The sequence below is a fragment of the Rosa chinensis genome, chromosome 5 (genome assembly GCF_002994745.2).
Source record: "Rosa chinensis cultivar Old Blush chromosome 5, RchiOBHm-V2, whole genome shotgun sequence".
Lineage (NCBI taxonomy): Eukaryota > Viridiplantae > Streptophyta > Magnoliopsida > Rosales > Rosaceae > Rosa > Rosa chinensis.
The window spans coordinates 11,735,310-11,749,107 of NC_037092.1; the positions used below are offsets into that span (position 1 = coordinate 11,735,310).

General features: G+C 39.8%; 1 long non-coding RNA gene across 1 annotated transcript; it reads left to right on the forward strand.

Moving 5' to 3' along the window:
• The first annotated feature begins 11,285 nt into the window (after positions 1-11,285).
• Positions 11,286-12,809, forward strand: LOC121049535. The gene is made up of 3 exons (XR_005800664.1): positions 11,286-11,469; positions 11,859-11,966; positions 12,522-12,809. It is a non-coding gene; the product is annotated as an uncharacterized LOC121049535 (long non-coding RNA).
• Positions 12,810-13,798: the final 989 nt, after the last annotated feature.

The following is a 13,798-nucleotide window of genomic DNA, read 5'->3' on the forward strand; positions in this document are numbered from 1 at the left end:
GGAATGAAGTAACTTTTCCTCTTGAATGGAAACTGTCCGGTCCAAAAAAGCTGCCGGAAAGAGCAAAAGCAAAGATCTACGAGAGTAGACGCACTGGAGAAATCAGCCTCAACTTTGAAGATCACAGAAAAAGTGATGTCTGTCCTGAAAACATCAGGATAAACAGCAATTTTCTGAGAAGAAGCTACAGCACCAGAGAAGCCGGTGTCAGTGGTACAAAACCCACTATTGAAGAACCAATATCAGAAGAAGATCTGGAAGCTGATCTATGCAGACCAGTCCATATGCTCAGAGCTGAGAAGCTCTATGATCTTTACAAAGAAGCTGAGAATTGTGAAAGTCCTGAACGATTAGAAAAACTAATCGAGGAAATGAAAGAATTCAAATGCAGAAAGACAAGAAAAGTCTTTCCTTACCAAGATGTTGAAATGGAAGAAGGAGGAAGCTCCAGAACTTTCATAAAAAAAGAAACAAGGGAAATAAAACTCCCAGTTCAGAAAGCCCCCACGGGTAAAAAAGGAGAAAGAAATTCTCAAAGATTCGTCCCCGAGGACAATCTGCCAAGAGTTCCGATCACGAACTATGGCATCTGGTTGAATCTAGACAAGAGTCTAGACAAAAGAAAAACCATTGACCAATGGGTAGATAGCCTGATGATGGCTTCTGCACTGACCCTTGGAAAATTTGAAGCACCAGATTTGCAGGTGTACTATGAAACTACTCTCACCGGAGTAGCAAAAAAGTACTACCTATCTTTCAAGGAAACTACCAGAGGAAGAGACTGGCTTGAAGAGATAAAAAATTCAAAGTCTCCGTATGATTTTGCAGTACCCCTGTACGATCAATTCTGTGGAGATCTCTCAAATCTGAGTGAGAAAGCCAAAGAAACGGCAAAGTCGAATATCTATGCTCTCAAGATCTGTGACATGAGATATTTCGAAGAATACCTGAATGAATTTCAGGAATATTACTGTACAATTGGTGAACTAGAGAATACTGATCTAGTTAATCTGTTGCACAGAAAGCTCCCTGAACCATGGAGAACAGCTGTGAGAGAAAGCATAGCCGAAAAACCAATTGAAAGATTTTCAGTTGGAGGAATTGCCGACAGAATCCGGCAACTACTGAAGGAGCAATGCAAAGCCAATCTTAGAGCTAAGATGGCCAAGAAGCAACTCAAAGGAGTTGAAAATTTCTGTTACGGAATACTGGATATGCCCACAAACTGGGGATGTCATGAATCCAAATTCCACAGAAAGAAGAAAAAAGAAAAATATTACTCGAAAAAATTCAAAAGGAGTAATCAGAAGAAGAATTGGAGATTCAAGAAAAGCTCCAATTACAAGAAGCAACAGGATGAAGATCCAAAAAAGAAATTCTTCAAGAAAAAGAAGAATACTCAGCAGCATAAACAACCTAGCAAGAAAGCTTGCAGATGTTGGTTGTGTAAAGCTGAAGGGCACTATGCCAATGAATGCCCGGAAAAGGGTAACAGATCTACTAAAGCTCTCTTTGAAGAATATGAGCAAATAGTAGAGGTAGCAAACATGAAAGGCTACGAAATAGCCTATTCTGATGATGGAGATGACGACAGGTCAGTCTATTCTGCCTGGTCTGAAGAAGAAGAAAGTTCATCAGAAGAGTCTGAGATAGATTCTGAAGTAGAGTACTTCGAATCCAGACAAATGAACGTGTTGAAAGTCAAAAACTGGGAAGAAAGCAAGACAGAATCCTTCATGTCTTCTTATCAGGTCAACCCTGGTTCATTCGTCTGTGACTACTGCTTATGTCACGAGAAGAATGGTCTCCCTATGTTCTGTGAAGAGTCTAAGAAGACTTATCACAAAGAATGCTTCATAGCTGAAGCAAGAAGAAAAACCAAGAATGGTCTTGTCAGCCAATGGATTGAGCAAGAATATGCAGAGTATTTTGCTGAGAAAAAAGCGAAAGAAGTTGAAACTCTGTTCCAGGAAACCATGGAACAAGCAAAGAATGTTGCAGCAACTGTAGTCCAAGAAACGACTATGAAACAACCATCTTCCTCAGAAATAAAGGAAGAAATCATCGGTGAAGAAACAATCGATGAAGATATTGAACTGGTTGAAATACCAGAAAATGTTCATCTCTTAGAAAGACAAGAGATAGCTGCGGATACTGGTACATGGGATCTACTTGGCCAACCTTCCGGCAAGTTTGACTACAAAGTCAGATATGATCCTCCCCCTGGTTCAGTAATCCAGACAGCAAAGAGATAACTCCTACAGATTGGGATGATGATGACAAATCACCCACTCAGGAAAATGTTCCAGAAGAATGTAAACCATTCATTCCAACGGAACAAGCTCAAGAAAATGAGCTTCACCAATCGAAAGTCGTCTCTACAAGTAGATACAGCAACTACATAGAGGTCGGACTCAAGTTCCCTGATCACAGGAAATATCATCTACATGCTTTTGTAGATAATGGATCAGGTTTTACTGTTGCAAAGAGATTTGCAATTCCAGAAGAACTCTGGAACGAAGACAAGAAAAAGTCAGCTACTGGTGTTACATTCGATGGAAGCCATCTCACCATGAAGAAAGTAGCAAAAAATGTTCATATCACCATTGGTGGAGGAACATTTATCATCCAGAATGTTTGGCAATCTGAAGGCCAAGGATCTGATTTCTTGTTGGGCAATGATTTTATTCTCCAACAAAGATTCATTCAGGATGAAGAAGCGATAGGCTTCAGAAAAGGAGAACGGGTGTTCTGGGCTGACCGCCTCACACAGGCATTCAGTGTGGCCGGTCCCGGTTTTACTACTCAGTATCAGAGATCGCAACAGAATAGTGGTGATCTTACCCCCTATAAACCCAAAATTCAACCCATACTCCAAATCAAACAACAAGAAGAACTGCTTGTTGAAGAATCTTCAGAAGAAGAAGAAGAAGCTAGTGAAGATGAAGAAGCTAGTTTCATCCATGAGCACAACCTCAAGCACTTTCAGAACAAGCTTGAGTCTCAACAAACTCCCACTCTTGACAAAATCAAGAAACTACTCGAGCAGAATGTGGATACAAATCCTCAGAAGTTTTGGGAAAAAGACCCAGTGGTCTGTGAATTGAGATTGCATGACATGAATGCTATCTGCCATGTCAAAGCCATTCCTCAGTACAAAGAAGAAGATAAGAAAGAATTCAGAAGTGACATTGAAGATCTCCTGAAGAAGAGATTAATTCAACCTTCCACTAGCCCTCATCATGCTCCAGCATTCTACGTGAGAAATCATGCAGAGAAGCTAAGAGGAAAAGCTAGAATGGTTATTGACTATAGAGATGTCAATAAGAAGACTGTCAAAGACGGATATCAGATCGCTCAAGTCAGAGTCCTGATCAACCAGCTCAGAGGAGCTAAAGTCTTTTCGAAATTCGATGCAAAGTCGGGTTTCTGGCAGGTCAAGATGCATCCTGAGAGTGTACCTCTCACTGCATTTGGAACACCACAAGGTCATTACGAGTGGCTAGTAATGCCTTTTGGTCTCAAGCAAGCTCCCTCAATCTTTCAAAGAAAGATGGACAACATCTTCAAGCATGTAGCGGAGTTCTGCGTCGTCTACATAGATGACATCCTGGTCTTCTCCAAAAACAGAGAAGAACACATGAAGCACCTCCACGAGGTAACAAAGCTGATAGTCCAGCATGGAATTATCCTAGGTGAGAAGAAAATCTTCTTTATCCTCGATGAAGTTGATTTCCTAGGAATAAACATCAAGAATGGAGTCATAAAGCTCCAACCTCACATCCTTGAAAAGATCTGGAAGTTCCCAGACAAAATCCCTGATGCTAAGAGTCTAGAGAGATTCCTTGGTGTCATAAATTATGGGAGAGATTTCATCCCTAGAATCTCAGGGTTAACAGCAATGTTATCTCCCAAGACAAGTTCCAAAAGGAAATGGAACTTCACAGAAGACGATGAAAAGATCGTGAAGCAGATAAAAAACCTCTGCAAGAACCTCCCTCCTCTTCAACAACCAGAAGAGAATGATGAAATTATCCTCCAGACAGATGCGAGTGATAATTACTGGTCCGGTGTTGTTCTGGCGAGAGCGCCTGGAACTAACATTGAAAAGATCTGCAAATTTGTAGTGGCAAGTTCAGCCCTGCAGAACTGAATTATCCCACAGGGGAAAAAGAAATTTTAGCTGTCAAGAAAACAATTTTAAATTCTCCAGCTTATCTGGGAAAAACCTTTACTGTCCGCACCGATTGTGCTAGAGTAAAGAATTTTAAAAATTTTAAACTTGACAAAGCTGCTGATAGAGGAAGATTAGCCAACTGGCAATTGTTTCTTAACCAATATGATTATACTGTTGAATTAATTGCAGGAAACAAGAACTATCTTCCAGACGCATTGACCAGAGAACTGGCAATGTTCAGCCAAAGAGAAGACGACGAAGGTCGTAATCCCAGAAGCAGAAGAACTGGGAAAGAACAGGAATCTGAAGAAGATCCAAAAGAAACCAAGGAGAAAATCCTTAAAAGGTTTCTGCTAAGCTCAAAAGGCTTGGCCTCAACTGATCAATCCCAGGGTAAAGGATTGGCTAGCCCGTCTCAAACGGCAGACGGTAAAGGCACATCAAGACCGTTGACGGCTGCTGCTTTGCCAAAAAGCAGACCAACTCCTAGTGGAGTTATAAATGTTTTTAATTACGAATTAAGAACTTTTGATACTCCTGTGTTCAGAACTGGCAGGAGACTAGCGTATCACCAGAAGGCAATCCTGGACAATCTCTTATTTGCCTTTCAAGAAAGAAGCAGTGGATTAATGTTCCCAGCTCTGTTTGCATTAGCTGAAGAACTCTACGAGAATGGTAGACCACAAGGTGAAGAGCTTCATACACAGCAGAGTGCTGTAAGGAAAGAAAAACTATCCTTCCTTGAAAGTCCAGAAAGTGCTAGGGTCCCTATCATAGCACTCAATGAATCAGATTGGTATGAATTCCATAATCTGATAGGAAGGCACAATCCTGAAAACCTAGTTCCTCCAACCCTCTTTATTGTCTCAGGACCATATGTTGGAAGATACCTGGTAAATGTTCAGAGTGAACATCCTCAAGAACACAAGCTATGGCTTGTTGAAAATGGTTTTGTCCATAATTTATGGACTAAAACTAATGATGATCTAAGAGGCTTGCCGCCTATTATTGTCAACACGGTCAAGAACATCAGAAAAGACAACTGTATGCTTCGTCTGAAGTTCAGATCCACACCTCCTGAATGGATCCAGAAGACAGATGGTGAAGTTGAATATATTCCTCCGTATCATTATGTGAGAATTATTCAAAGAAGATATCTTCAACCAGCCTGTGTAGCATACAACGGCCAACCGAATTCTAGCATTCCCTGGATGAAGGCCATGGCTCTTGACTACATCAAAAAGATCATCTCTGAAGACATCAACAACACATTCCTGGCAGCAGGAGAAAAGACAATTATCACTGCTTACGATCATCCTGACGTAGTCAGCAGCGATATATTCCTATCTCTAACCAGAAAAGAGATAGACTCGACAATGGCATGCATGCGTTGGGTGGAAAAGCTTGAAAATGACAACCACTACAAGATGTATGTTGATACAGACGTCGAGGATAATGTAACAACAACTCGCATGGCCCAGACAGACAACAACTCCTTTGTCTTTGGCCACCATTCTGAAACGGACGAGAACATGTGAAGCTACAGGTGAAGAATCAGCACCAAAATAGCAACTGTAGAACTTTAGACTTTTCTAAAGCTACTTTTGCTTTTTCCTTTTCAAAAAGAAAAGGTTAAGTGAAAAACATTTCACTTTTTCCTTTTGCTTTTCCCTGACCGACCTCCACCAGCAGGAGCACTACGAAAAGCAGAAGTCACGGAGTTGTCCTGTACATTTTTGTATTTTGAATTCTAGTTTGAGTTCCGCTCCCTATATAAGGAGCTTCAGCTTCTCTTAGAGGGCATTCGAAGTTTAGATCAGAAAATTGAGTAGAAGAGTCTTCTCTCAAGAAGTAAGAAAGCCATAGTAAGCAGTGTGCTTTTCCTACCTATTCAGTATGCAGTAGTGTGCTTTCATTACAAGTAAGTACCTGTTTTTCATTCCTATGGATAACTAAACAGCCTTGTGCTGTTTATCCTAGAATGAAGCTCTGAATTTCTAGCATGTATTTCTGTTGAATAATAAAAGGGAATACCCACCCATGTTTGTCAAATGTAGCAGAACTAATATCTATCACTATCTAGTTTGCATTATATCTGTTATTATCTCTTAACCGTGTTTTCCGTCCAACACCATCTACTTCATATGTGCATCTAAAGTTTGAAAGGTCTTTTTCACCAGAAAAACTCAGTTTTAAAACCAAGATTAAGACAAGCAGCAGTGATTCCACCTGTTAAAGTATCCGTTAGGCAGGAGGCCGTTAGGAGAAAAACTTGGGTATGTTGAAGGCTAGTCTTGTTTTCAAACTTGCTTTAAAATAAAAGTTTCAAAGTTGAACAAAATCTCTAAAACTCAGGATAACACATAGGAACAACCCCTTTTGGTCTTTTTCCAAGCAAATAGTAAAATACGAAAAGGTTGGAGCATTTGGGAACAATACATAGGATTTTTGGGCAAAAGGGAATTACCCCAATTAATAAAACACAAACAAACATGGAAATGTATAGTCATGCGGGATGGTGGTTGTCATTCATTGACTATCAAGTATCACCATGTTGGGACCATTAGCCATGCATTAACTTCTGGCAGCAAGTGTGGAATAATGGAATTTATATTGAGAATATATATATCTCACATGGAAAAAATGGGACATTGCATATGGGTTTATAAGAGTTTGAGTCACTCAATTAATTGCCAATTGGTTTTAGATGTGAACCCCAGATTACTTTATCATGGAAAAATGGGACATTGCCTATGTGTTTATAAGGATTTGGGTCACTCCATCCATTACCAATTGATTTTGAATGTGAACCTCAGATTATTAAAAATTAATAAAACACAAATTACTTTATCAATATAAACCATAGAAATGAATGCTCTAGCTAGCTTTCTATTCCAAACTGGGTCGTCCCAGGTTATTTCCTAAAAATTAATAAAACACAAACAGACATGGAAATGTATAGTCATGTGGGGTGGTGATTGTCATTCATTGTCTATCTTCCTCTGTCATAGTGTCTCTTTAGTCGTCGATTCAATAATCACACCGCGTGATGTACCTTCAATCAATTAGTCATGGATTTAATTTCTGCTGTCTATGAGGAAGACTCGCTTAGAACGCGCCCCACGCGCGAGAGGAAAAAAGAAAAAAACCGGAGGAGTTTTTCTCTCCCGGCCGAACGCCGGTGGCTCTTCCGCCACTGCATTCCGGCTCGGGAGGGGAGGTTGTTTCTGAGTTAAGATGGGGGTCCATGGCAGCGGCGTGGCTCTGGGTTGGTGGATGGGTTGTCGGCTCTGGTTTGGTCGGATCAATCTCGATTTGCTATTCTGGTTCGTGGGTGTTGGCAGCGGTGGTGCAGCGATGGATTTGGTGGCTCCAGCGGTGGTTTCTTTCGCCATTGTCCCTGCGTGTTGGGTTGTGGCTGTCCGAATCTACTGCAGCCGTGCCGATCCCGGAAGGGACTGTCCCGATCTCGCTTTTGGATCTGTGGGGGGTTGTCTACCTGGTACTGGGGGTTGTTTTGTGGCGTTGTCAGGGTGGGGCTGCGGCGAAGGGGTTCGGCGGGACGCTGTCTTGATGCGTGACATCGGCATGGTGGAGTTGGGGATTGCTGGCGGCCGGTGGATCTGCTTGTTGTGCTTGGCCTCGCTGGGATGGTGGTCTTTGGGTTGGGCCTAGTTCTTGGGCCGCTATGATATTGGTTTTGTATCACGCTGGTAGTTCTTTTGATGTTTGTTTTCGGTGGTTGTTGGTTGTTAGTTGTTTTCGGTGGTTGTTTTGATGAGAATAAGTCCCTCCTCTTGTGAGCGAGGGTTTGGATGTTTCTTTAGGTCGTGGCGGTGCTTTCTGGTTATCAATGGGACAGTGAATCACCCCTACACGTGGTCTGGCTGTTTTGGACACGGTGTCCTAACGGGTGAAAACAGTTCATCGTTTATTGATGGCGAGGTTGTACCGCTTTACTTAGGTATGGTTAAGGGTTAAATTTGGTTAGGGGTTGGGTCTTTTCAGCTCATGTAAGTCACTCTTGGTGACGGTCCAGTAACTCTGGCCTCGATGTTGTGCAGTCTGTCAGGTTGCCTGGTTATTTGGATATTAATAGATTGGTTCATTTCTCTCATTATAAAAAAAATTTCTATAGTAGGACAGGGCATATGTCCTTTAAGTCATTCTTGAGTGAAAGTTAGATAACTTAATTGTGCTGCATTAATTTTGGTTACCGCAAATATGGTGTTCCGTTCCCGCTTAGAAATTCAGGTGTACTTGCTAAACTGGAACTAGTTCAAGTCCTCGTTGAGGTCGTTATTTGACAATTGGTTTTGGATGTAAACTCCATATTACTTTATCATGGAAATATGGGACTTTGTCTATGAGTTTATAAGAGTTTGGGTCACTCTATCCATTACCAATTAGTTTTGAATATAAACCTCAGATTACTTTATCATTATAAAGTATAAACCATAAAAACGAATGCTCTAACTAGCTTTCTATTCCAGACTAGGTCGTCTCAGGTTATTTCCTAAAAATTAATAAAACACAAATTACTTTATCAATATAAACCATAGAAACGAATACTCTAGCTAGCTTTCTATTCCAGACTGGGTCGTCCCAGGTTATTTCCTAAAAATTAATAAAACACAAACAGACATGGAAATGTATAGTCATGTGGGGTGGTGATTGTCATTCATTGACGATCTTCCTCTGTCATATTGTCTCTGGTCGTCGATTCAATAATCAAGCCGCGTGATGTACCTTCAATCAATTAGTCATGGATTTAATTTCTGCTATCTATAGTAGGACAGTCTTGAGTGTAAGTTAGATAATTGTGCTGCATTAATTTTGGTTGCCGCAAATATGGTGTTCCGTTCCCGCTTAGAAATTCAGGTGTACGTGCTAAACTGGAAGTAGTTCAAGTCCTCGTTGAGGTCGTTCCTCTAATTATTTCCATGAATTAATTGCAAGCATCTCCACCAGACGAACATGCATGTTCGTGTGTCCCTACTTGGTTGTCCTGTAAATAGTTACCGGCCACCACGTACGCGTGAAGCACGTTGTTAGAAAAACCATTTCATATTTATTTTATGTGCTTATGAAATACCTTATGACATCCAACCCTGACATATCTTATTCTTCACCATGCTAACCAAGACCAGGATATGTGTGGCATGCAGATCCGTGAATTCTCCGCTCCAAATTGGCAAATTGCCAATTTTGCCAATTTATATTATTTTTTATTTCTAATTTCTTAATTTATTGTCTCTTCCTTTTATTTATTTTTAAGAATAATATAATAAAACAGAGGAACACATAATGCAGAAAAACTAAACAAGCTGCAACATTAAGATTTATGTAGATCTCTACATTAAGTGGGTAGTTCGTTGGTGGTGGTCATGGTGGGGTTGGGCCGGGCTTGGCTGACAGGTTGTGATCTTCTTGTCAAGCAACTAGGAACGTGTTACTAGTTCAAATGACTGCTGCTACTTGATATATCTGTATGTCATTCGATAACTATCGCTAGAATGATAAACAATGTAGAGTCATTATTCCATAGAAATGCATGTTCTTGATGGAAGTCTAACTCCTTTTTATTAGTATGTTGTTTGACATCATGTGTAAGTATAACAACTTCTAGCTATGATTAAAATTTGCAGAAAGTACAAAATGAAGCATTAAATTAGCTAAAGCATCAACAACTTGGTTAATTACTCTAGGCTCTAAGAAAATGCAATTGAGAAATCTCATACAATTATCCCATTCCACTCTAAGCTGTCAAGGTATCATACAAAGAGAATAAAGGAATGTGAGAACAAGAGATGAATCACCTAATAACCATACATACTTTCAGTCGTGAACTCAAACAATTCAATAACTTTGATTATTGTTATTACCTCAACGATGGTGTTTTTCAAGAATATAAGGGTGAAGTTCTTGGTGCTTTCTCTTCCAATTTAGATATCCCAAGTTCGATCGATTAGAGCTGAGGCAAATTCTAAATATCAGAGTTGTCATTTATTTGATAATACAAATCCCAAATGTAACAGGGCTGGCCGAACCCATGGACTATATATGCAACTAACAAACAGACCAAGAACTGAATTTCACCCCTACAACATAAACCCAAGAGTAAAGTAATGCTTTCTACGGCCACCCAAGAGTAATATTTGGACAGTCAAAGTTGGCTCAAAGAAACTAACTGTAGGCCATTTTCGCTGAAGCTCATGGTCAGACAGCTTCTTCTAATTAAAGTCCAAGCTTTTTATAGGGTTCATGTTCTTCTTAGCTGCTACCCAAGTTCCAAAATCCAAGTATTAATCATAATGTTGCCAAAAAAGAAAGTGTTAATCATCACTAAATTACTACAAATAGCAAGTGATTTATTAATGTTAATTATTTGGTGATAATGGATACTATATGGTATGCATGCAATGCTACCGTTCAGAGCTTTACACTTCAATCTGCTGGTTCCTCAAGAATAATATTTTGGGCTATAGGGGAGTCAGTGACTGGGTTAGGATGATCATATTAATTGAAAATATTGAATTGCAGCTCACATTAGATTTAGGATGACCACAAACTGAAAATCCAATTACATACATATAACTCTCTTTCACTAAAGAACAGAAGGGAAAAGACTACTCAATATTCATTATTCAATGAATACAACAATAGCATTTAAGTCCTCCAGCAATATTTTTTTAAAGTTTAGGACAGTACCATTTTGAAAGATGACAGTGACTTTTCTAAGAATATGACAGTGACTTTTTTGAAAAATGACAATAAATTTTCAATTTCTCAGTGGTTCTTTTTTGTTTGTCTATAATAGTTTTTCTATTCGTCGCCAATAGTGTTTTCAATTCATGTCAACAACTATTTGAACGCAATGACATTTTTATAAATATTGCTGTTTTTAATATTTTAGTGGTTTTATAAAAAAAAATATTTAGTGACCTAGAAAATAATAAAATAACTAAAAATGGCATTTGTCATTTAACAAATTTTTATCACCGATGTCATCAATACTGCCGAGCCTTGTAGCGTGGGCTTGTAATTAATAAAGGCATTAAAGTGATTAGTGATTGATTGTATGAGCCTATGAGGGATGAACGGAGAACAGAACGATGTCATCAATACCGGGCCGGGGCGACAGGAGTTGTGATTAATCCTTTGGGAATGGAAAATATCTTTTCTTTTCCCAAAAAAAGCGAGAGTGCATCAACGGTCAACCAACACGATTAAACCCTCCACATTCTTCTCCAGTCTTTATCTCCGGCAGCCGCCAATCTCTTCAGAAACAGGTTCGACTTGTCTACTCATACTCTGTATTACCACTTTGGTTTTCCCTTCTCTGTATATTATTCTACTTCATTTCTGCTTACAATGGAAAAATTCCTGGACACGACCAAAATTATATTGCAGAGTCGGTAAACATTGATTCAATGCTTACAGTTTAAATTCAGTTGAATCCGAAGGTGGTCACTTGTTTCTCCATTTCAATTTCATGAAATTGAATTCTTCATTACTTTTTAATAGGTGTTAAAAGAGCATTATTCGAGTAGCTTCTTTGGTTATTCTATTTGCACTTTGCAGTATCATTTGATCCATTCCAAATGTGCTCCACTTATCTTTTGGAGTTTTTAAACTATTGTTGATTCTCTTAACAACGACTATCTTTTGAAATTTGCAGGCACAAAAAGCTGGCACTTATGATTTTTGAATACAAAAGCTACAACTTTACTTGTGTCTTTTGCTTCCATTATGTGTTCCCAGTTCAACTGGCAACTACCTGGTATCTGTAAGTCCTTCACTATCAGTAGAATTATAAACTTGATTGGAATTTCTCCTTGTTATGAAAGTCTATACCTTTAATTTTGGAACTTTTTGAAATCTAATTATAATTTACTTCACGGAATCAATACAGTTATGCCTTCTTGCTTTCGCATTATGAAGAAATAGTCATATAACTCACTGGGGCACAACAAAGTAATCTGTACAAATAGTTCCATCAATTCTTTGCTTGTATTGATGTCTACTTATTCCACTTGATTATAATGGGATGGTAATCTGTTCAATATCTGCACTTATGTGGAATATGGATCTGGGTGTTGGGTTTATTTTGGAGAGTGCATGCCTTAAAAAACCTTAACTCATGGAGAAGACCAGGTTAAACTTGTATTTGTACACGCACACAGAAAAGTTACATACAATATAATTAAACACCACACAAACTGATATAGGTTTACATTTCAAACACTGCATTACTATTAAAAAGTCTACTAACTCTATCGCCCATCAGCATATGACATTAACATTTCGATTTGCATGCTGTCACACCCACTGGTTGTACCAGGACCACCATCACCATCAACATTCACAACATAATTCTTGGAAGTATTAGGTGATCCGAGCAAGTGCGTAGTCTCTTCTGGGAAGTAATGAGCTGTAGAACCCCCTGGATGCTTTGTCATAATCATTCTTTCTAGCTTCATGGCTACTTCTCTCATGGTAGGCCTTTCCTCCCCTTTTACCCTCAAACATCTTCTTGCAAGATGGGCCACATTTTCTATTACTCTCTGGTCAATATCTCCTTCATTAATAATGTCATCATATAGAATTTGGTTCAAGTGACCATCTTCCACCGAACCAAAAAAAAAGTGTTAATGTTTATAATCAGTGACTCTAATTAACGTGTGTGTGAGAGAGAGAGAGAGAGAGAGAGAGAGAGAGAGAGAGAGAGAGAGAGAGAGAGAGAGAGAGAGAGAGAGAGAGAGAGAGAGAATGCGACACGAGATGTATAGTGGTTCGTCTCCCGCCTTAGCGGGTGACTACGTCCACTTGAAAGCTTTAACTAGTGTATTGGGCTTTGCGGCCCAAAGGGATTACAAGAGATGTAATGGGATGGATGCTTAAGTTGGAGGAGGGGTCCCTTTTATAGGTAAGGGAACCCATCTCCTTTACATGTTTTCCAATGTGGGATGCAATCAACACTATTCTAGTGCATAAAGGCTCATTATGGAGGCAACTAGGCAAGGCCGGGAAGGTGGCTTCCCGACGAGGTATTGGCCGCTTCCGACTACCGTGGCGTAGCTTGAACATTCGGCTACGCGATGCATGTCGCGGTTGGGTCCCACCATGGCTCGTGGGCCCCCCTCAGAGGGTGTTACTTATGCTTGGTGACATAGAAAATAGTCTTGCTAGTAGAGATATCTACAAGTCCTCGAAGTCCACAAATAGGAGGAGTTTCTTGGTTGGGGAGTTATAAACATGAAGTCATCAAGCATAAGTAATGTCCGGGCGACGCCCAGTCCCTACAAGTCCCTGAACTCCGTAAGCAAAAAGGGACTCGTTAACCTGCACAACAAAGACAAAAGCACGCATGTGTAGAATGCTTGTTGTATTGGATAACAAATGCGAGTTGCATTGATATGCGTTGGCATATACGAATGTGCGAGGTGCGTGATACATGTTGATGTATACATGTGAATGGCGCCGAGTACGATCGGTTATGACGTATAGACTCGAGAACGCCTATGGTTGTGTGTGCATATGGATTGCGTATGATAAATGCGTGATGCGCGCAAGAAAGCGAACAAGGTCGAGTTTGACGAGGTTACACTCATGAGGTGT